At 39.3% G+C, this 23,363-nt stretch overlaps 1 protein-coding gene and 1 long non-coding RNA gene across 3 annotated transcripts in view; one reads left to right on the top strand and one right to left on the bottom strand.

Moving 5' to 3' along the window:
- Positions 1 to 12,977, bottom strand: part of CTNNA2 (catenin alpha 2) — a 522,682-nt gene extending 509,705 nt beyond the window's left edge. For both annotated transcript variants that reach the window (XM_074821833.1, XM_074821829.1), the window contains exon 1: positions 12,837 to 12,977. The gene's annotated coding sequence lies outside the window, so the exon portion shown is untranslated. The remainder of the gene's footprint in view (positions 1 to 12,836) is intronic.
- A 107-nt stretch (positions 12,978 to 13,084) lies between these two features.
- LOC141922540 (uncharacterized) lies at positions 13,085 to 22,231 on the top strand. The gene is made up of 3 exons (XR_012623008.1): positions 13,085 to 13,248; positions 14,054 to 14,163; positions 20,602 to 22,231. It is a non-coding gene; the product is annotated as an uncharacterized LOC141922540 (long non-coding RNA).
- Positions 22,232 to 23,363: the final 1,132 nt, after the last annotated feature.

Below are 23,363 nucleotides of genomic sequence, written 5' to 3'. Positions count from 1 at the left end.
AAATAGTAATAGGACAACAAATAGTAGACTAACAACTCTGAGCAAGTGTGTAGCAAAAAAGCATCTCCTTATATCGTCTTGAAATAAAACACAAGAAATAACAGATTACATTTTACTGCGGCCTCACTACAATGATAAGCATTTGCTAACAGTTTTCACAGAAATACAGCTCTTAAAAACTATTTTTTTTCCTTTGGCTTAAGAATATAACTTAGCATAAAATAGTTCAGCAGTGGAACTCTTCATTACATAAGATATCTGGAAAACACCCGAAGCATACATAATTTATTATAATAAAAAATAAGGTTGTCTATTTTTCATCTTTTTCACAGAATTCTGCAAAACTCCATTTTAACACATTCAAATGTTTTTAACTTTAAAAATACTACCCACACATAATTTTCATTTAATTATTTAGAACTATATAGACATACACTTTTGGTACTAAACTTTGGACTGAAGTTTAGGAATGACTAGACAAATACTGTCTTTAACAGACGTAAAATGTAGTGGGTTTTTTGTTTTGTTTTAGACTTTCAAATGAGAGGACCTTGATAAATATGGCTAAAACCCCAACACTTTCTTTAATGATGATTAAACATGTGCAAGGACTGCACATGGTACTACCACTATTGTGACAGAAGAAATCTAAGTGATTACAAACCTTCAAATTAATCTATTTTATTAAGTGGGATCCAAAAATGAAAACGCAATAGTTGTTCTTCAGACACCAAAATTTCCTTGGAGAAACAAAAATTGAAACCTTTCTAACATATTGACTGTGATTACCATGCTTGACATATCTTGCCTCTCACTTTGCAATATTTTCCACAGTACTCTCTGTATTTAGAAACACAAGACCACAACAAATTTAGATTCTTCATACCAGATATTCTGCATATGAGATACATACACATATAATACACATAATTTTAAGACAACATTCATAATTCTCCCTATTTCCACTTATCCAAGGGATCTCTGAAACGTCAGTCTCACCAAATTGCACAATTATTTCATGGACCTTGCCACACTACAGACTAACCATGAATCGTGGTTCCTTCCATGGCACTCTTCCATGTTAGCACCATTTGAGAGAAGTACAATGAAACTCATCAGGTAACTCCGTGCTCTGATACCTTTGGGGTTTTTTTTGTCACCAAGATGAGCTATAACCCAGGATGTTGTACAGAAGCAAGACAGCAGTGACAGACACGATAGGACCTGTGTGAGTCCCATGACCTAAGTGAAGAGCAAGCTGAATGTCGTGAGGTGTCTACAACACTGTGCAACAAGCTCGTATTTAGGTAACTGGGTCCATCTATCATGTTTTGTCCAAGTGGCCCAACATGACGAAGTAAGTTTCTCACTTCAGAGGAAAAGCTATCTTTAGATCAAGGAACAGGAACAAAAAATAGCTTATTCAAATAAAAGTTTGAGCGGTGCGTATTATATATTTGCAGCAGATGAGAAATCAGATGCAAAGAAGAGCTGATGTACTGGGCAGTTATCATTACTTCTTTCTTTTAAAACTGTTGAAATGTTAAAAAAAATTCTGCTCGCATGAATCATTTGCCTTCTACAGTATGTAACAGATACAATTAGAACTCATAACAGCTTTATAAGGTAACACAGGTAAGCTTTTAAATTTTCCATAGATTTAAGCAAGTTATTATGTATCGTTGCAGTACCACACAGGACTGGCTCCTGCTACACTTAGAAGATACAGACACAGTCCATGGTCAAAGGCAGAACCAGCTCCAGAAGTGTTGGGTAAGAGCTTTGCAACATTAATGGAAATTCTGCAATTACTTTTAAAGGATCGAGGATTTAATCTTGCATAATCTGAATACTCAAACTAGTCCCTTAGCTAAAACACCCAGAAACCCTTCTGCAATGCTGGAAGAGGCCACCAGTAAATAAATCTTTCTACTTGGTAATTGTGAAGTCTTTCGCATCTTTTGCACATTTCTTGAGATCAGAGAAACGTATTTCAGATTTGAGGCATTTAATTTACTACAAAAAGGAGTATTATGTGAACACCAGAGCTAAGATTCTACATGGGTGCTCCTGGTTGTGGGGGTTTTTTTAAGGCTTAAAGGAAGTTCATCCACTCAAGACACTGGTTTTTTGGGTTTTTTTCTATTTACATACTTTCCTCTTATTTAAAGGAGCTCTAAGTACTTGAAGCTGATGAAAGTCTTCCTGCAAAATACCTTTCTCACAGCAGCTCTGCTTTGTCTGTATCTCCTATACCCTAGCTGTAATGGACAAGAAGTTACTTCAATTCTAAGCATTTTTTAGTCATTTCTAATTAAAGCTAGTTGGAAATCATTAAAAATACATTTCTAAAAGAGTGATTTCAAAATTCTTCCTTAGCTTACATTACCTTGGTTTCATCTCAATGGAAAAAAAAAAAAAAACACAAAAAACAAACAAACAAACAAACAAACAAACAAACCTTTTAAAGAAAAGAGTAGTTAAAGAGAAACAGCCAAACCCACATAGTCAAAAGCTGAGCAGACAAGATCACTAAAAATCATGGAGACTGAGGCTGAAACTGCCCAATTTGGGCCACTAATTTTAAGCATACCTGAAGAAGCTTTTAAACTACCAATGTCTTATTTCTTTGGGGAGTGTAGCTTCCAGTCATCCCTTAGAACCTGTTCCTTTTGTGTAATCAAATACTAATTGCTCTGATACACCCATGTCCTAATCATTAGAGTCCATCTCGCTCACAGCCTGTTTCAAGAAACAACTATTGTGGATTAACTCCCAAGGGTTGATCAGGACAGGCTTTAGCCATCACAAGTCCTGCAACATCCTTAGGGTACAAGAAATCTTTTTCTCTGGATATCATGGCAACAGAATGGACCTCACACCATCTCCAACACTCTTGTGGTGCAGAGAGAGCAAAGATAAGGGATCCCAACTTTTACCTCATTATGGAAAACTGATTTTTTTTTAAAAAAAAAAAAATCATCTCTAGTGTTTCCCCTTTTTCCTGACTGATCTTATTCTGGAAAACCGGCCAAGAAGCTGTTCTTGGGCTATGTAAATTTTTGTTTCTTTTGGCTGACTGTCAACCACCCAGCAAAAATAAACTCATTAAACTGACAGAAGACCTGAACACACTCTTGTTGTCAGTGTATCTTAGCATCAATCTCATGAACTCAAAAGCCATAAAACAATTAAAATAAAGTTAAACTGACTCCACCCTTAGGATGAAACCAAGTTTGGAAGGATCTGTCAGTCCAAAGTCACTCTCTTGCGGCATCTGAGCTAAAGGGTACAACTTCAGTGCCTGTCAAGCCAAAACAGTTCTAAAACTAGTAGCAAACAAGGAGAACATGGAGTGCAAAGCCTCAAAAAAGCATTTGTGTCATCATTACAGCTCACAACCTAATTTTGTTTGCAAGCCTGCTATTTTTGCATCCAAACCACACTGCTTTTCATGTGTTGAATCTGTCCACACATCTATGCTTTTTTTTTTGCTGCCACCAAATTTGTAGCTTGCTGAACGGATACCCGGCTTAAGGCTCACATGAAGGCTAGTAATCGGTGATGTTTCTACTTAAAAGCAAACAAAAAAAAAAAGTCACCATAGCTACTACAATCACTCAGCTTTCTCAACTGCTTCAAGACATTAATTCTGAAGGCTTTTTGGCTATGTGTGCACAAAATGTATGCTTCCACATTACTGTCATGTAAATTAGGTTATGCTGCAGCATTTGAGATCACCTGGGACCATACAATACCTCTAGCTGGCATTCCAAGACTTTGCAAGAAGCAAGGTGATAGTTTCTCTGATCACATGAAGGAAATTATAATTAAACATTTTAAATATAATAAAATTAATAATAAAATGCTATTTCCTACCCTGCCAACTGAAGGTAAATGTTGAACATAGACACCCCATATATTTTCTAGTTCTTAGGCTGAATTTGTAAACAAAAATACTGCTGGTAGTAAATACAGAATTAGAACAAGCAAAGACAAAAAGTATTTGTAGCGCTGTAGAAAATGCTCTGGAAACACACTTAAGTTATTTAGAAGACAAAGAAAGCATGCAGGGGGATGATAAAATTTATATAAGGTTTGATGCTGGTTTTCACTCAAACAGAGCATGAGTAGAAGACAATCCTGCTCAGGACTCATGTCCCGACTGCTCTTTAGTGCCTAGAAAGCACCTGTACAGTTTCATTACTTTGACCTGCACTGACTCAATATTCCCTGGGCTCAGGCCTGAAAGCAAGGGTTTGAAATTGAGTATAAAAGAAAAAACTTTATTCAAGGATGCAAGTCACCTAAAAACTTTTGATTGTGAAAGAGCAGATTAAAGCATCCAGGGATCCAGTATGCTGGCTGTCTTAGCCATGCACTGATTTCTCCCTAAAACATGCAAGTAAAATAAGACAGCAACAGTTTTTCTCTCTTTTTTTTTTTTAAATGTTCCTGTTCTTGCTAGATATCAGATGTGACCCAGAAACAATATTTAGCAAGTCCAAAAGTCCAAAACATTTTGTCAGCTGAATGAAATAGGCTTGAATTTTTATGGAAAGCATCGGCAGCCCACCCAAGTACAAGTGACAGCTTTGCATACTGCTGAGGCCTCTGACTAGTGCTCCCAGCCGACTAGAATATTAGTTTGAATCTATTTATTCCTATTCTATCCCTACACAGCCTCATCCTCCTTCATTCATGGACTTACTGACAATTTAGTTTTCCTTAGAAGTATTTCTGCGTAGTGTCTAAGCACTGGAAATGTAGATTACAGAGATAATAGATAAGTTTAAAATTAGACTAAGCAGCTGTAATTCTGAATTTGCATTTCTGACTTGATTATAGTAAGCACTCAAGACTATTTGTATAAGAACTAGAAATGAGTTCATATGCTGCAATAAAAATACATGAATCTCTCTCACTGTGACCCCAATCAAAAAAACACCTCGGTAACAAATGGTAGTTGTTTCTTTGCAATTCTATAACTTCACTTTAAAAGTTCACCTGTGGATTTTAAATGCAAGAATTAACCAGCTTTCCTATATTTTACAAATGGCAGAACTATTCTCCTACTTCCAGATTTAATCTGCTAAATTATTTCAACCAGGACTGCTCGTGCTGATGAGTTACAGTCTAATCTTAATCAACAACAGGAAAAATAAATTACAATTGTTTAAAGCCAAGCTTGGCTATGTGAAAGCACTGGTGGCCCTAAAAGATAGAGGTATTTTTTGATCATCATCTGTAAAATCAGAAAAGAGATACTTAAAACGTTCATTCTTCCTACTCTGGATGTTTCTCACTTGAAATTTTAGTTGTTATCTATTTTATACTTCCCTGAAAGGCTGAACAGTCTTTTATTATCTAAACAGCCAACATTTGTAACCACTGGATAACCATTTATGAAGAGTTTTGATAAATTCTCTATCAAAATCAAGCACATCTGATACAATTTATTTTACTGAAATATTCTGGCACAATTTTAAAAAAGTTATAAATCAATCCTTTTCTATTTTGGCAAAAACTGAAATAACCATTTTCATCATATGGATTTTTACAGAGATGCAGAAAAAACAAGTAATTGGTTTCTATATTCAAAGTTTCTCAATAAATATGGTGGCATATATTAAAGCAACGGCAGCTTTTACTTCCAGGAGTTTGAGCATGAGATCTAGTCATCTTAACAGGAAATATGCATTATGCTTCCTTTATCTGACAAAATAATCAGATGTTCTATTACACAACGCTGGCCATAAACAAATTTCACCTCCGTGCATTAGCCCCATCTTGCTTACAGATGTAATATTGCATCCAGTGGGAGATGTGTAATGGTTCAAATATGAACTCACATGAAGAATTAACCATGGGTAACTGATCACAGCTGATCATACTTTATATCAGAAAGAGAGACCATTCAATAAATGTCCAAGGATGATAACATTAAATGACAGAGGACATCACCTCTATTCTCTATTTACTTACATTCATTATTTATTTACAAAATTCTCTAAATTGACTCAAAAGTTACAGAACACTAAAGAGGAAATCTTACTAGACGAGGAGAAAAAAATCAAAATGTTTTTCCAGAGGCAGTGAAGGAGCAAAAAATCTCATCAGATAAATATATCTGCCTCAGATTATTTGCAAATTAAAACTGCAAATATTTTTACACAACTTCTCAAAAGGTTTTTTTCATGTTTGTTAACATGGTTCCTTTGGAAAGGACACAACTATTGCTACTAACATCATGATACTGCAATAGAAATGAAACCAATGTTTACTAAAATTTTGTATAGTAGTATTTTACTCCATAATCTAACTTGAAAGTTAAATCTTTAGGAAGAGGCCTTTCAGAGTTTCTTCTGATGTTTGAAAAGATTTCGAGAACTGATAAAAGCAGTTTTCACAGCTCTGCACAGGATGGACACAGTTTCTGTATTCAAAATGTAAGGAATAAAATATTTCCCATCGATCCATTTCTTATAAGTAAAACAGAGAACCGAGAGATTTAGCTGCCCTGGTTGTGCTGAATGGGCTTTAATGGAGAATTTCCATAAAGACAGATTCAATGGAACACAGAAGGGTGGCTTTTGTTAGTAAATAATCAAAAAATTAAAGTTGATTAGTTGTAGAAAAGGACAAACTGATTAATCCATTTACAAGATGCCTTAAGTAACTTAAAAGCTTAAGTCCCATTTGCAGAAGTCACCTGGGCAACTGGGAGCCTAGCCTGACCAAAACCACTTCTACTTGCTGCTTACAAAAGTGTATTCAGAATTCCACTTATATTCAGATTGTTTTCTGTTCTAATACTCCTGTCTACTTTAAGCATAATGTAACATATATACTTGTTTTTAAAATACATCGCTTCAAAGAAAAGGACAAATACACAGGAGAGAGAAATGTCACATAATTATTATAACACCAGTGATAACAACAGATTGGAATATCTATAAAAATAGCTTTAAAGTACTCTAAATACAAGGATTCTTTTGTGTAACTCAAAAATCTACTGTTTTTCTTACCTCTCAAATTAAAACTCTGTGAGATGTTCTTACTGTTACAGAATTCAGCTTCACTTAACTGAATAATTCTCATTACTTAAGAAGCTTGAAAATTTGGGCAGTCTCTGCAGCAATGTTGAAAATGTTTCTCTACTGTTCTCAATACTAGAATACTAATGCAAGGGGTGATGTGACTGAAAAGTGTAGCTAGCCAAAAAATATTCCAAAGAAGAAAAAAAAAACCCAACAAGTTGCTGTCAAAAATGCTGATTCAGCAGAGTAAAAGTGCTTCAAAGAAAGGGGTGCTTTGTCAAGACATCCAATGAAAAACTATTGTAAAGTTTTCCTCCTGCTCCCCATAAAGTCAAAATGCTTTGTCTGATGACAGGATATGAAATCTGAAACAAAATAGGTATATTGGGGGGGGGGGGTGGGGGGGGGGTGGTGATGCTCCTACATGGGGAAATACTTTTCATTTTTCTGGAAATGTGAAGCTTTAAACAACCACTTTGCACAACCCAAAATAAAACACTATTCCCAAAGGCAAGGATTCTCCATAACATGAAAATCCTGATTTTCAACCAATTATACTGGTAAGTGATGTCCACAACAAGTTCATTTCCTAGAGCAGCTGATGGTTTTTTTATGTAAATATGACTTCAGCCTCTCTTACTGTTTGAAAACTTGCAAGCATGACTCCTTGTACACAAGCATTGTTTGGAACCTGATATCTTAGCACTCTCTCAATGACTCATCTATGTTGTTGAGGAAACCATTTAGAATACGGAGATGTAGAGCTTTTATCTGGAAACCCAAGACAAGATTCATTTACATCCACAGAGCGCTGAGCCTGCCCAACTGAAGACTCAATACAATAGTGTTATCACTCTTTGACATATATTTAGATGTATTATGAATTCCCATAAGACAGTGAGAAGCTGGAATACAAGAATAACTTAGTTATTAGCCACTTCTTTTAATGGGCCAAAACCCGGTTTCTGTTCTTTGTTGTCATGTCTTCAACTTACTTGTTACAGAAGTCTTAAACACTTTTGTGTCTTTTACATAAAAACATTAATACAATTATTTTCCAAGAGCGTTCAAGGCATGCCAGACTTAGAAGCAGTCTGATCACAGTCAGGTTCATGGTGGTGTTGATACAGATGGAGGACCTCACCCATCAATAATGGAGCTCCACAGAAGAACAAGTCTCAGTGACCTCTGCTTCCTGCAGAAGCCTGCTGTGTTGGAAGCCCTGCCTTGGGAAAGTTCTCGCTGGTCAACTGACACACTTCATTGTTTATCTAATGCCTCAGGAAAGTTTATCCCAACAAACACTACGTTTATACAAAATAAACAAGTTTATTTTAGTCAAGAAGCAGCTCTTAGCTTTCTTTTTGTCACTTTCAACTTCCCATCCAATTCTGTTCCTTTTGTATCTTCTTCTGGCATCTTACCTCAAAGCACCTTTAGGGGAACAATTTTTACACACCTGAGCCACAAAAACTCCAGTCAAATTATGACCTAAGTATGTTACTGTAATTACTATTAGGATAATGTTGTTATTCTTTATTTCTGCATGCCCACCCTTCATATTTCCAGCTACATATCATATTATTCATTTCTGTATACTTGCCCTTCAGATTTCCAACACCATTTGGTACTATATCTAAAATCAAAGCATGTCTTATGCTTTGTACTGCCTGTGAACAAAGTATGGAGAAAATAAAGAGTTTAAGCCTTCTTTAGCCAAGCTGTGAAACATGCTATATTAAAAGCAAAATCCTACTCTGCTCTGAAAAACAGTATGGCTGTGTCATTGTACACAGAAAAAAAAAAATCTCGTACTTGCATGTTCAGACAGCATGTAATACCTAGAAGGCATTGTCATAACTACTACAATTTGGAACAAAACAGATTTCAATAAATACTGCTATTAGAAGTAAGAAGCCATACATAACAAGAAGAAAAGTATTAAGGGATAACAAATTCCACACTTTTTGAAACAGTGAGTGTAAAAAACTGATAGGTGAGGATGAAGACATTTCTTGGCAACAGGAAAAAAAAAGAAAATGGGCGGGGGGGGGCAGGATTTGTAAGAATGACAGAAACCTTAGTCCTCACACAGGTGTGCTACTAAACAGGGACTCTGATCTACACTAATAGTGCAAAAAGGCAGATACATTCAATAAGTAATTCTGCATTTGTAAAGAAGTGGGATAATTTGCTGGTACCTCACAAGAATGATTAATTACTTCTTCAGTCCATTACAAGTACAACGTTAAAACAATATTGCTTGCAATCACCATTTTTGGTCAGCAGGACCATAGAAGAGGATTGTCACAGAAGTGTCCAAGGAGATATCTATCCCACTGACATGAATTTTTAAGCAATTCTGAAAATACGGGGGAAATTTCAGAAATCTGAATGAACATTAATGTTACAACCGTACTCTAAAAGAACTAGTAAGACAGTATTTTATAGGAAGGTTAGAATGATGGCAGTCCTGAGCAAAACAATAATTTAAGAAAAATTATATGAGATTCAACTGATACATCAGAGCTATATAACAAATAATGGGAAGTAAAATTAATGAAAATTGATCTTAAATGAATCTGGTTTTATTCTTTGATACAACTGCTACTTCCAATTGGTAAAAACATCCATATACATGTATAAACTTCTATGGCACTTGGTGTAATACCCTATGACAGCCTGACAACAAAATAGCCCTAATTAAACAGGTGAAGAACTGATTAAGTGACATCTCAAAAAGAAGAAAACAGCTTTCGAGAAGAACGCATCACAACATAACGCAGATTAACATGAAGTTCCCCAAAGGTGGAGCCACTATCACAAAACACCTTTTCAATTATTTTTAAGTCTACACAATCAATCGTGACAAAATTTGCACAAGTTATGAATTGACAGAACGCTACGTAACTGAGATAAATCAGTTACGAAAAGCCATCAGGAGTGTTTGGTATATTCAACCTACACTAGAAAGAAAGCATTCTTAAAAAAAAGCCACGTACAAAGTTATAAAGCCACAATCAAGAAACACATGCTGGTCTACAGAACGATGAACTCTTGTGGAAAGAAACAGTCCTGCAAAGGGTTTGCCACAGTGAGCGTACCCAGTGAAAAGGAGATCAAAATGCATTGCTGCAGATGAAGGTTTAATATGTAAATGCCATGTATAAACAGAAGAGTAACACTAGAGAGGTAATATTTAAACTCACTCCTGAGACAAGGCATTGGAATACTGTATCCAGCTCACGTTTTCACAAAAATGCTGAAAAAGTGGATTTGGAAAAAAAGCCACAGAAACAGAGTTGTGAGGAAAAAGCACGCAGTGACAATTTTAACGAGTTTTAGTTCACTTGTTTTTCTCAAATAGAAAAGAGAGGGAATACTAGGTTACAGCAGATGAATACCTCCATGGTAAGAAAATACTTTGAGTTCTTTAGTGTAGTGGAGAAAGACACATCAGTAACCAGTGACTGGAAGCTGAAGCCAAATAACTTAATAAACAGCAGATTCTCCACCTCTTACTGTCTTCCAATCAAAATTCCAATTTTTCTGGAAAATATGTTTTGGCCAAATGCAAGTTACTGCACTCAAAAGTAACTGGATAAAATCCAACTGACTATAATAGTCAAGGGGTCGGAGCAGAAGATCTAATTGCCTTCATTGGCTTTCAAGTCTCAGTCTATGGATACTCTTGGTTTTCAGTGGTTCAAAGGCATTTCAGCAGTACCATACATGCACCACATTAATATTAAAAGAGCTTTCAGAAATCTGCATAAATTAGGGTTGCATTTCCATGTAAGGGCTCAAGTGACACTGGAGCTTTCCTGTTGAGGCTTTTGTCGTCAACAGAGCCCATTAATGGAATTACAGCTATCTTGCACACAGCTGAGGTGGTATTTCTGTAAACAAGGATTTACACAATTGAGTGCAAAAGTTCATCCTTCAGGTCGTTACTTTTTCTCCTCTATTAAGAATTCTGTTTGACCTGGAATATAAAAAGCCTGATGCAATACATACTATCAAGCATAGACACTATAGGTAAAAAGGAAAACCAGCAGCATTGTAATAGCCACAAAGCCAGTAAGATCCGTTGTTCTCATCAGCAACATCATTTAAGACCACCCCTATTTATGCTACTGATCTACCTTGTACTCCAAGACACACAGCATTCGCTGTAATCTTGATAAGTTAACAGAATCAACATTTCTCAGGGAATACATGCCAAGATAATGTATAACATGTGTGTTTTAATAATATTCAGGCTGATAGAGTTTTGCTATAGTATCAGCTGCTGCAGTGTCTACAGATTTCTAAAATAACAGGGGTTTTGAAACAGATCTATCCTGATGAGGTATAAACAAACTTCTAATTCAGCAAACAGAAGCTTAAAAAGGCTGAAATTGTCTGAAGCGTGATAACAATCAAATAAACGTTCTGCCACTACGCAACTGATGAAGAGAGAAATACAACCACCAACTGATCGTGAAACGGAGCATCACCTTAAAAAGAAACCAGGCATCGCACACAACCGGCGAGACACGAGGGAGTGCGTTCACCCCTCCAATCTACAGCGAAGCAGGTGCGTGCTACCTACTGCTCCCGCTACACCCCAGTGTAAATACGCAGAAGTTACTTTCCCAAAGCCTGGGTGTACTGACACTCCCCTGAGCACACGCACCCACGACACCAACTCTCCCAAACAGGCAAAGGCACCCAGGGAAGTCTCGCAGCAGCAACGCTGCTCCCCACCACCACCACCACGTCTAAGAAAACTTCTTCCACTCCAGAAGCCACGCAACGAAGACACTTTGGCCGTCGCCTCGCAGCCAACATCCACGCAGCTTTTCGCCATCCCCAGCGCGCTCCACGTTAAGACAAAGCCGCGTTTTAAACTTTCACTCTTTGCCACCGGAGCAAATCCTTTGAGGGGAGCTGGCACCTCTCAGGCTGGATTCTGGGTGGGATACGAAGCGGGTGGTTCGAAAGGTCTTAGATCTTGGAAGAGGCCTCAAGGGAAGGGATGGAGGAAGCTGCTTTCTGCCGGCACCCGCTGCCCCCTCCCCACCGCACAGCACCGCTCCCCGTGCCCCTTCCCCGCCGGCTCCCGCCTCAGACAATCAGAGCAGCAGCAGCGACTGTAAATTATAGAGACACACAGGGGATGGATAAAAGGGAGGAAGAAACCTCTGATGCCTGAAGAAAGGAGAATAATTAAAAAAAAAAAAAAAAAGAGACACTCAAAATAATTCGTAGCTAGGTTTCACCTCGAAGTGATGTTAGGTAAATAGATGAATAAGTGAAACAACACACCTTTGACCCTTTCTTTCCTTCCTTAAATATAATCCCCCTCTTCCCATAATACACACACCACAAAATGACCATTAATTCAAATCCATTCTTTAAAGGAGGGGGGATTATCTGTCTGTGACCGAATGTGTTTCCTTCTCTCTGCCTCGTTCACTAGGAGAGAATTAAAATTTCATTTTAAAAAAGGAAAAAGGGGGGAGAAAAAAAAAAAAAAAAAAAGAAGGCATGATTATTATTTCTGTTGGGTGCGAAATGTGGGCACGGGGAGAAGGAGTCTGGGGGATGGGGAGGAGTGGAGAAAGGTGGCTAAGGAGAGAAGAAAGGAAAGGAGGACCAGGAAGCGCAAGGAAGGATGAGGGGAAGGCGAGATAAGGGGGGAAGGAGGATAAGGAAAGAAGGATGAAAGGAAGGAGCTCCGGGAGGGGGGGGAAGGATGAAAGGGAGGAAGGGATGAGGGGAAGAAAGGAGGATGCTTTGCCCTGGCCTCACCTCAGCTCGGTGGGTGGGGGTGGGAGAATCTCTCGCCGCCGCCGCCGCCGCCGCCGCCTCCTCCTCCTCCTCCTCCTCCTCCTCCCCAGCAGCGACGGTGACTGAGGGCTGGGTGCGCGGCGCGGCTCCCTCACACAGCGCCCGGCCCCCGCCTCCCGCCCTCACCGCCCGCCTCCCGCCGCCGGCCCGAGCCGCGCTCGCTCGGCTCTGAGGGGACCCGGGAGCTGCCGCCGCGGCCGCCAGCCTCCCCGCGGCAGCCACTAGGGGAGGAGGCAGCGCGCCTGCGCCGCCGCCGCCGCCGGAGCTGCCCGCCGAGGGGGCGGCGGGGCGGGGGGAGGCCTGGCCGCCGCTGCCGGTCCCGGCGAAGCGAGTCCCCGCAGGCCGGCGGCGACCGCCTCAGCGCGCGGGTGCTGTGAGTATGGAAACGGCGTTACCAAGCGGGGGAGGGAGGAGGGGGCGGCGCGGCGGAGGAGGAGGAGGAGGCGGCGGCGTGAGGCTGGGGGTGTGAGGGGAGGGAGAGGGCGGCGGCTGCCGGGTGGGGCGGGAGAGGGCTCGGAGGGAGGCCCGGGGTAGCGGGGGGCAGCGGCGGCAGGTGGAGAGCTGAGGTGAGGGCACCCCCGGCGCTGTGGGGCCGGCGGGGCGGAGGAGGGGTGAGGGGGGGAACGGGGCTGCGCTGGCCGCTGCTCGGTGGAGTGGCACCGGGAGGGGATGGCGCGTCCCGGCGGGGCGAGGCGCGGGCCGGTGGCTGCGGCGGGTCCATCTTGTGCGGGTGGTACCGCAGAGGAGGCTCGAGGGCAGCTGCGGAACGGCGGTGCCCGGCAGCGGGGGGGTCGCGGGGCGCAGCCCCGGTGGCCGAAGGACAGCGCTGGAAGCTGTGACAGGAGGGGCCGGCGAACAAAGAGCTGGGAGGGTGTTGAGGTGGATTTAGTCGCGTAATGAGCTTTTGCGCGGCTCCAGATACTAGGCAGGGGGAAGATAATCGCTCTCTGAGTGTGCCATTAGGACCGCTTGCAAGGACTTCGGCTCCCACGTTCTCTTAAACTGCGAAAACTTTGCTTACGGCTTTCTTGTTACTTGGGTGTTGTTACAACCCTACATTCTCTGCACCAAATGTCAGGTTTTGTCCCTCTCTGCAAAGCCTTACACTTTTCTTTTTCCTGTTACTTCACTTGTATTGCCAATCTTACCAAGCTTAAGTTTTTTTCGCCACGCTGCAGCACCTTCTTCTGCTGTTTCTTTTGGATGGAACATGCTGCCATCGTCCTGCTCCAGAATCACCGAGCCTGAAGTCCTGTAAACCCCGGTGACGGAGGAGGATCCCTGTGGAGTAGGTGTCATTGAAGGAACTTTGCCGTTTTGAGGCAGTGTGAATCCCACTTACGTGCTGTTGTTCCACGGATCCTTTGCACTTCTTGTGGCGTCCATCTGCTTTGCCAGCTTCTGCGTAAACTCACAGGCAACAGGGAGCAGAGGGGGATGAGTCCTTCCACACTTTTACCTTTTCTTGCCTGTTTTAGGCTTGGAGGGGACTTGCCAAAACACTTTCTTTGCCTCAGGCTGTTAGTAGTACAAGTATCCGTCAGGCCTCAAGTAGAGGCAGTAGTTGCCAGTCGTTTTCTTCTCTCTTCCACAGCCTGAGAAAAATATTGTCAGGTTCTACATTCATTTTTACAATGAATAAATAAGGAAGGAAGCTGAACTGGAACCTTAATTCCCTTTATCAAGGCACAACAACAGAGTCCAGGGGAGCGTTTGAAGCAGGGAAAACACTTTCTTAGACAAGAACTCATTCAAATATGAATTTAAATGTGATCAGATTCATCACGGCATATACTTGGTACAGCCGTATAACAGATGTTAGTCACAGTCACTAGTACACTTTGAATTATGTTAACCTCAGAGTATCATTTAGGACAGAAACATGACCTATTCTGCGTGTGTAAACAGAGATCATGCTAGACTGGCCAGCCCTTTATGATGATGTGTAAATTGTTTCTGTAAGGCAAAGTAGGCATTTAGTTTGTGTCTAATAGGCTTTTAGGTTACATTTTCTAGGTACTGGTATTGTCTTTCCATCCTATTGAATGGAGCCATGTGATGTTAGGAAACCTTTACCTACAGACCTTCAGTTTCTTGCCTTCATTTCTCTAGTCAGTATCTTTTGGATTGCTGGTTCTCCTAGGTGGGGGCAGTACCTTACTTTCTTGTAACTGACTAGGTCTATTGTAAATGTTAATGGAAACAAGCAAGGTTTCTAAATAGAACATAGTAAATTACCTACTCCTTTATCATAGTGCATTACATCACTAATTGTATGTCAGCTAAATGTTTCTCCAGGCATTTGACTGAAATGAGCATGAGCTATAGTGTAAATATAAAAACCACAAATAGTAAATCAGCATGATTATGAAAAATGATATAACTTCTTGCCTTCAGCAGTACCTGAGCTGCAAATACATCTCATGTAAATTTGAACCAAAGGACTCATTCAACTATCTGTGCATGTTTCTGTTTAAAATGTGTCAATTTAAGAAACAAATCAGATTAGTTACCTAGTCCAGATTGCTTTATCTAAGACAAAAGACATGGATTGCTGGACTGTTGCTAAGAGGTCTGCCAGAATGCAATAAACAGATCTGAAAATCTGGAAGAGCTGGATCAATTTATTTTTTTCATGGTCCTGAAAGTGGTCTCTGTCCACTGTTTAGACATTTCAGACATGTCAGACTGTCCACTGTTTAGACATTCCTTTCTTTCCTTTAGGTTAACTGATTTTTGAAACCACCCTTATTTTTTACCACTAACTGTCTCAAAAAAAAAAAAAAAACCAAACAACAAAAACTTGAATTTGTTACCGCTGTTTACTACAAACTGAGATGAGCTGCTCTGTAGATGTATGTAGCTCTTAACCAGCCAAGGGAGGCCAACTGACAGCTCCTAACAAACACTTGTGACTGCCATGGGATCTCCCACTGCCAACATTCAGCTACATATAGAAAAGAGACATCGTCAAAGCATCAGGAATATTGGGCACTTTGATTAGCAAAACAGACAAAAGGACTGTTCCTCTTAACTGCAACGTGTATGGATGCTCTTTGTAAATACACGTTGCTTTTTAGTTCTGTGCCAACTGTGGAACTGTCTGTCACAATATAGAACCCAAATACTAAGTATGTACACGGAAAATAAGAATGATTAGAATAAGAACTACAGAAAAATACAAAGAGCGTATGCTGCACATTTAACAGTGAGCCTGGTCCCTGTTGGCCCTTTAATCTTTACCTTTCGTTTGCTTGCACGTTGAGTTCTGCAATACATAGTTACTCAAAGGAGTAACTAGTCAGATACAAGTTGCATTCGCTTCAGCTTTTACTGAGAGCAGCTGTTTGAAGTGTAAAAGGGATGTGCAGAATTTGAGAGAGAAGGAGCACTCGGAGACACATAAATACACATGGGCAGAAGGTCCTGGAAGAGTTGGGGTTCTTGAAGCAGCATCCCTCAGCCCACCATGTGCCAGACAAACCTTCTGATTGTGCCCGGTCACCTCACGTAGGTGTAGTAGTCCTGATCTATATAAGGCCATCAGGAAATGAGTGGGATCATTGTCAAAGACATTAATGCGGGACCCAGAGCTGCAGTGGCGGTGTGATCAGCCAGAAGGTGGATGGGCAGGAGAAACCATGTTGTACGAGCTCTGTAGACAGTTTGCAGTATTTACGTTGAGACTGTGTGGCAGAAAGAGCATTTAGGTTCTGTAAGTGCAGTATGCTTTGCTGCCTTTGGAGAGCTCAGAGCTGCGGGATCCCTGGGGTAAAAAGTGAAGGAAATCAAGGGGGTTTTAAGTTTCTCTGCTAAAGGAACTATATGTTGCCATTTGTGGTTATATAGGCAGATTGTTGGTTCCAAGGGTATCACATAGCAAATTTCAGCACATACCAGTCCCAATTTTCAAATGCTCAAATGTTTACTGATGTCTGGACAGATCTGAACTTGACTTTCTAAATTACCTATCGGATATTTTTCTTTTTTTTTTTTTTTTTAATTACAACATTAGATAGCAGGTACCTTGACATGATGTAATGTACTGGAAATAATTTTCTCCAGCATACCATTTAAATCTGTAGCAATCAAGCCATAGTCTGTTACCTATTATTACAATAGCTGTGACATGATATCCAGCAAATACAGGTTTTCTCCATAAAATTACATGCTGCGTGTGTTCTCTGACAGTTATTTTTGGATAGTGGGGATAATAATCTAGAATTTTTATATTCTCCAGCATACAAAAAGAATTTGCACTGAGGGTAGATCTAAACTTAATCTGAGCATATTTATAAATATAATCACAATATTATATCTTAATGCTAATTCTACCTTTCTATCTTTTTTTGAATGTAGCAATCCATTTATCTTTTTCTTTTCCCCACCTTTGTTTTAACTACTAGGCATTTAGCTTTTGCTGTAGTATATCTGTCATGTCTTTTAGCTCTTTTTCTCTTTTTTCTTCTATTTTCCTAGCATCCAAATACTGTACAATATCAACTTTTTCAGTAAGACCCAATATTTGACATGTTTTCAGTCTTAGAATAAGTTAGTCCACTTGCTGAAGTATTACAAAGTTTGTTTTTATCTTTACATCTAGCTCGCTCAAAAATACCACAGAAGGAATTACCCCCTTACCCCAGCATAAATTCTCAGCCTTGTGTCTGCATACACAAAAAAAACTCTCCACGCCTTTTGCTCATCTTTTCTCTTGTAGAACTGTCTTAGACATGAAGAGAGATTATTGCTAAAAATGTTCTTTATTGGTTCCTTCAAGAACAGGAACTTTTTTGAATTATTTCCTCTGTTATTATCTCAATACCTCTTTGTGCCTAGATGGACTTCGTTTCTTTCACCATCTAATTCTGAACGTCTGTTCCTATTTAGACATTTGTGCTTTATTGAAAAGGAGAATTTCTGAGAACAGAAAAGCTAAGAGTAGCAGGGTTTTTCATGGAAAGAATCAGTTAACTAACATCTAAGTGAGAGAAATTGAGGAGGATCTGTATCTCTTAGGCAACTCCAGCAGACTTTGAAAGCTGCAAGTGGAACTTACAATGCTTTAAGCTTCTTTTAGGCTCAGTTATTTTTAAAGACAAACCAACTAATAGGTTGTTTTTTTTAAAGTAGATAGTTGCCTGCCTATGCTGAAGGAAGATTATTAGCAGCTCTGAAAGATACTTCAGTGCCTTGTATTAATAAGACATTACCTTTCAGACTTGATTGTCCAAGTGCACAATAGAGGGATTGAATAAATCATTCACCGTCCCTGAGCACATTTGGGTACTTTTTGGGTATGTATTTTACAGACCTGTGTTTTGGTTTAGGTATGTCATTTTTGGCACATTTGCTTGAGCACTAGCTTGCAAATATTTATTGCTTCTCCTCTGCAGGGAGACACTTCTGTGCTAGATATTAGCGTGAGCAGCACAGTGAGCAACAGTAAAGCCTTCACACCCTGCAGGTCATTTAAATTGGATATTGTATAAAGAGTCATATGCAAGGTAGGTTCTGACACTAAGAGTCTGCTGCCTGCCATGCCCTCTGCCACCCCTTTTCACTGCTTTCTCTGGCTCAAAAGAATCTGCCAGTCAGAGCATCCAGGGACTTACCCTGACTTGTTACCTCTGAAGTAACTCGAAGGCAAGTAGCAGATGCAGTTTGTTTTGAAAAAAAAACAACACAGGGGGTATATCTATCCATTTTTTTTATGCTGGAGAGGATGGGGCAACTACCTTTACTTCTTTCAAAAAGCTGACACTAAAAATTCAAAAGAAACACAAAAAAGCTCTTTGCTGTTGTCAGACTAACGTTGACTAATGACCACCATAGCTGACTACTATAAGGCCTTTTCCTTAAATGGTTGCTTCTCAAAACCACAGGAATAGATTTTAAATTTTGTTAAAATTTTATTTGAACTTCCATTGATGCCACCTATTAGCGGGACAGGGGTGTGTATTTGTGGACATCATCACTAATCCTTTAATTGCAAGAAGGGCAATGGGTCATAGATTTATTGCGCCTTCATATTTTGAAGGGGGGGAGGAGAAAGAAGGGTTTAGAAGTCTTGCATATATTCAGAGAATGTGCTATAAATTTTGGAATATTCAATTCCAATGCCATAAAATGTCTCTCTGACACTTATAAAATGAATCATGTTCTATCTGGATAGGGGCAGCAGCTAGGGAAAAGGTTGAGACTCAGGAAAATGTACCTTCTCAGCTCTTTCTCAAGCCTTCTCGAATAACTGACTTGACTTCTTTAAAGCTGCCTCGGTTTCCCTCCATCTAAGTGTTCTTAATTATATCATAAAAATTCTTTTTTACATCTTTCCTTAAAGCTCTTTTCTCCTACAAAAACCTTGATGAGATAAGCAGCTCTTCAGCGGAGAGCGCTGCTTTTCATGTTGACCACCACCTTCTAGCTGTTTCCCATCTGTTGTTTGTAAACACTTCATGTCTTGTGCTGCTGATGTTGTTAGCTCCTTGGAAAACAAGCTCTGTTTTCTTATGTTTGCACAGTGCATCAAAACAACAGGAAATCTGTCCATGACTGTGAATCCTACTCAATGCCAGAATATAGGTTTTTTTCTTGCTGGGGATCTCAATTAGTGAAACTTCTCAGAGGTAAACAATTCTGTTGCAATCTGTAAGATGGCGTAGTTCAGATGTACACAGAGCATGTGCTCAGGTAGTCTTTTCTAGGGGGGAGAACAAGACAAGAGAGAGACCAAAGGAGGGAGCTGGGTTGAGTATGTGAGAGAAGGGACAGGAGGTGGTAGAGGAACTAGGCAGAAGGTGCACGGGTTAAAATCTGCAGTATGTATTTTTGGCTCATGCCTTTGCAGAACTAGTTGAAGTTTTCTTCTGGAACTGCTCTGTCCCTAGAATTGCTTTATCTTCCTAACCAAAGAAAGGCTTAGGGACAAGGATTAATATCTGGATCCTAGTAACCGTCACAGAGTAAGAATGACTCTCCAAAATTTTCAGTCTGATGAGCAGAAGGGTTTTCTGTGCTGCCATGGCTCCAAATGCAGTTCATTAGCTATTCCTCTGTTGAAGAAAACAGCCAATGGATTTTCTTCACTTCAGGGAAATTACTGTCCTCAACCTTCTGCTTTTTCAATTATTACATCCTCTTGTGCCTTCTATACATGTGAGGTGGGATGGAAAGCTGGCTGGTACTTGCTCATCCATGTGAAAATTGCTGGATTCCTCCACTGAATCATAGTACTTTTCTGCAATGTCACTTATTAATATTGGGCTACATTTTGATCCTTTCTCAGGCCTTATTATGCAAATTCCTGTTGTCGTTATGAGACTTTTAATAGACAAAACGTGACAGGGTATATCCACATCTGACATAGCATTGTGGAAATGTAGAAGTAGAAGTAATCTAAACTGTAGAACTTTTGGTCTACGAGGTAAATAAACTTGTTTTTCTTTTAGTAACCTTTCTTTTTGTTTATCATTTCTAGTTTGCACTACATTAAAGATTCTCTGTACTTAATTAAGGGACAAAACAGATACTTGTGATATATTACTTGCTAAACATTTTTTGTCAAAAGGAATGCAATCACTGAAATATATTTTCTATCTTGTGGGCACAAAGCACTGGTGAGATAGAATGAAGATTTTTTGTAGACACAATAATGTTTACAGAAATTATCTCCCACATCTTGAAGTATGTAAAATTTCTAATTTTTTTTTTTTTCTGTTGACAGAAGCCCAAGATGATGCATCTTTCCATTAACATCTGTAAAAATGCACAAAAGACTTTTAACTAAAACATGGCCTGAAGAAAGTTAATGAAGTTGTTAGTAGTCTGTTCCACAAATGAAGGCTATGGATGATTCTGGTCTTTTCGTTCAGGTGTTGATGAATCATGAAAATGACAGAAGGTTGATTTTTCTAAAGGAGCAGCAGCTGTAAGTAAAAAAGAGGAGAAAAATCAAGAACACAATTAAGTAAGAGAAAGCTGATGACAACAACTACTACTGGTGGTGACCAGTCTGTTGTAAGCTGAAATTTTCTTGCATCTTAATGGACCTTTTGACCTAATTTACAGTCTTTCTTGTTAATTATCTTTTTCAGAAAGGTCAAACCTTTTTTTCTGCTAAAGATCATGTACTTCAACTAAGAAATCTTTTATCATCTACATTAGCAATGCAGCAACATAAAATTCTGGGGTTTTGATTACGAACAAATTAATAAATCATGAGCAATAAGCCTGGAGTATTTCATACCCCTTCACCCTGTCCTCACTCTTCATTGACAGTCAAAGAGTGATATAAAGAATTCCTTTTTGTGTTTGTCTGTTTGTCATGACCAGTGCAAATAATATGAAGGCAGGCAGTTACCTAGCAGCAGGCTCATTCACTTCCAGTTTGGAGATGGATGGAGTTTCAAACAGAAATGAAATGACATTCCAAAAATCCACGTGGACCTGTTAATTGTGAGAGAAGTGTGAGAAGAATGCTCCATGTAAAAAGAGCATGCCACATTTAAATAAAAATCTTGATTTCAATATCAAAAATGCTATGCACATTCAAATTGAATTGTGCAGCTTAGTGCTTCTGAAAATGGTTGCACCTCTTGATCGATCGGGTCAAGAGTTACGTAAAGCCTCACATGCCTTACATAAAGCACACCTCAAATGGGAATGGCACTGCAGGAATATTTACATTCTCAAAGCATTCTTCATATTTGAATGATAGCTGAATGAACCATCCCTTAAAAAAAAAAAAAAAAAAAAAAAGGAACGAAAACAGAGAATGCTTTTTCATTAAATTAATGAACCTGCTCAGAAATATTGAAGGAACATCTAGCAAACTATAATGATCATAGGACTTGCAATAATATGTGGGGGAAGGGGAAAAACTACCATTATCCTAATTTGGAAATTTCTCTAACATGGTACTAGGATCCATTACATTTCTTCATGCAAACTACATAAAATACTTTGTAAAAACCGAGTAATTTCCGTAACAGAATTTTGGCAAATTAAATCAAAACAGGTTGCTATGACAGTTCCTACAAATATTTCTATTTTAGCTTTGTTTTGTATTATAAATATGTCAAGATGAAGCCATTTCTGTCAAAATAGAAATTTTTCCTCTCGGGAAGATTTTCCAGGCATTTTTTCAATGCCCTAATTTTCAGTATTCGTCAAAGTTAAGACGAAGACTATTTCAGATGCTCTAACTTACATCTACATAATCGTAAACCCATGAGAACATAGCTATAGTCTTTTAAATGAGTAATGTCATTAGATACAGTATTGTTAGTTTAATTGACTTTGTTTACTGCTGTGTATAACAAGTGACTAAAAAAAATAAATGACACTTAACATTGGCTAAACCCTTTCTAGTGGTTTCTGAAATGGAAGTCAATGGTATAAATATGAGTCATTGCCAGAAAATGTTAACAGTTCTGGTTTTTGTTCCAGTAGCACAATGCCAAGTGAATTCTAAGTGGATACAGGGAATTGCATCTAGTCCTTTGTAAATAAGAAACAGGTGAACTCTCAAAGGTACAGACATAAAAACAGCACAGATTTATTGTACAGACTTCATTGATGAAATCTTACATAAGGAACTCATTTAATATTGGTGGTGGTGGGTACTGTAAGTCTTAGGCAATATTGCAAGTAAAAAAATAAGTGTCTTTCTGTGTCAGTGCATTTACAACAGGATAAAGTTGTTTCAAAGTTTTTATGGGGGATAGCATTTACCAAATTGGTAGTTGAGTCTTTGCATTAAGCGGTATAGAGAGGACTGGGTATTTTCAGGTTTTAGATTTTTTGAGATCAAAACATAAGAACTATAGGTTGGAGAAAGAGTTGCCAAAGATAGAGTTCACTTGTGTGGGGCAATAAAGCTGATAAATTAGGATTAAAGATATTTCTTTCATTAAAATTCATAGATATGCCTCCCTGAAATGAACCCAGATGTGTCCTATACACATGGGTTAATTACGGGGTTTAATGCGAAGGGATTTCTTTGGATTATTCATTGTCTCTCCTAAGACTGGCTGACATCTATGCCATGGTCCCTCAAAATGTGATCCAAGAACTATAACATGCAGCGATATGTGCTTGAGTTCTGTCAAGAAATTAGAAATCATTTGAATAATGGCAGCTTATTTCTGGTGCTCTGAAGTTGCTTAGAAAGAAGCGAAAGGGAATGTCCCAAAGCAAGGAAAAAGATAACCAGAGAGCATACTGAAAAACAAGACTGAGACGGGCAAAGGCCGTAATATTCTGAAAAAGGAGGTAGAATTTAAGATCGATGAGCTGAGGAACTGCAGGAGCCAGTGTTACCTGCATTTTTGCAGCATGTGTGGAAAGGCATTGCGCTTGAAGGGATAGAACACACTTTTCTCTTCTTCTTTTCTCCCCCCAAACCATGGAGGTGTCTCAGAGATGTTAAGCAGTTGGGAATGGAAGAGAAAGATGGTCAATGTAGCTGTGTATGAGATGTTATGC

The sequence above is a fragment of the Strix aluco genome, chromosome 4 (assembly GCF_031877795.1).
Source record: "Strix aluco isolate bStrAlu1 chromosome 4, bStrAlu1.hap1, whole genome shotgun sequence".
In the NCBI taxonomy this organism is placed as follows: Eukaryota; Metazoa; Chordata; class Aves; order Strigiformes; family Strigidae; genus Strix; species Strix aluco.
This window is presented reverse-complemented; position numbering and strand designations above follow the sequence as displayed.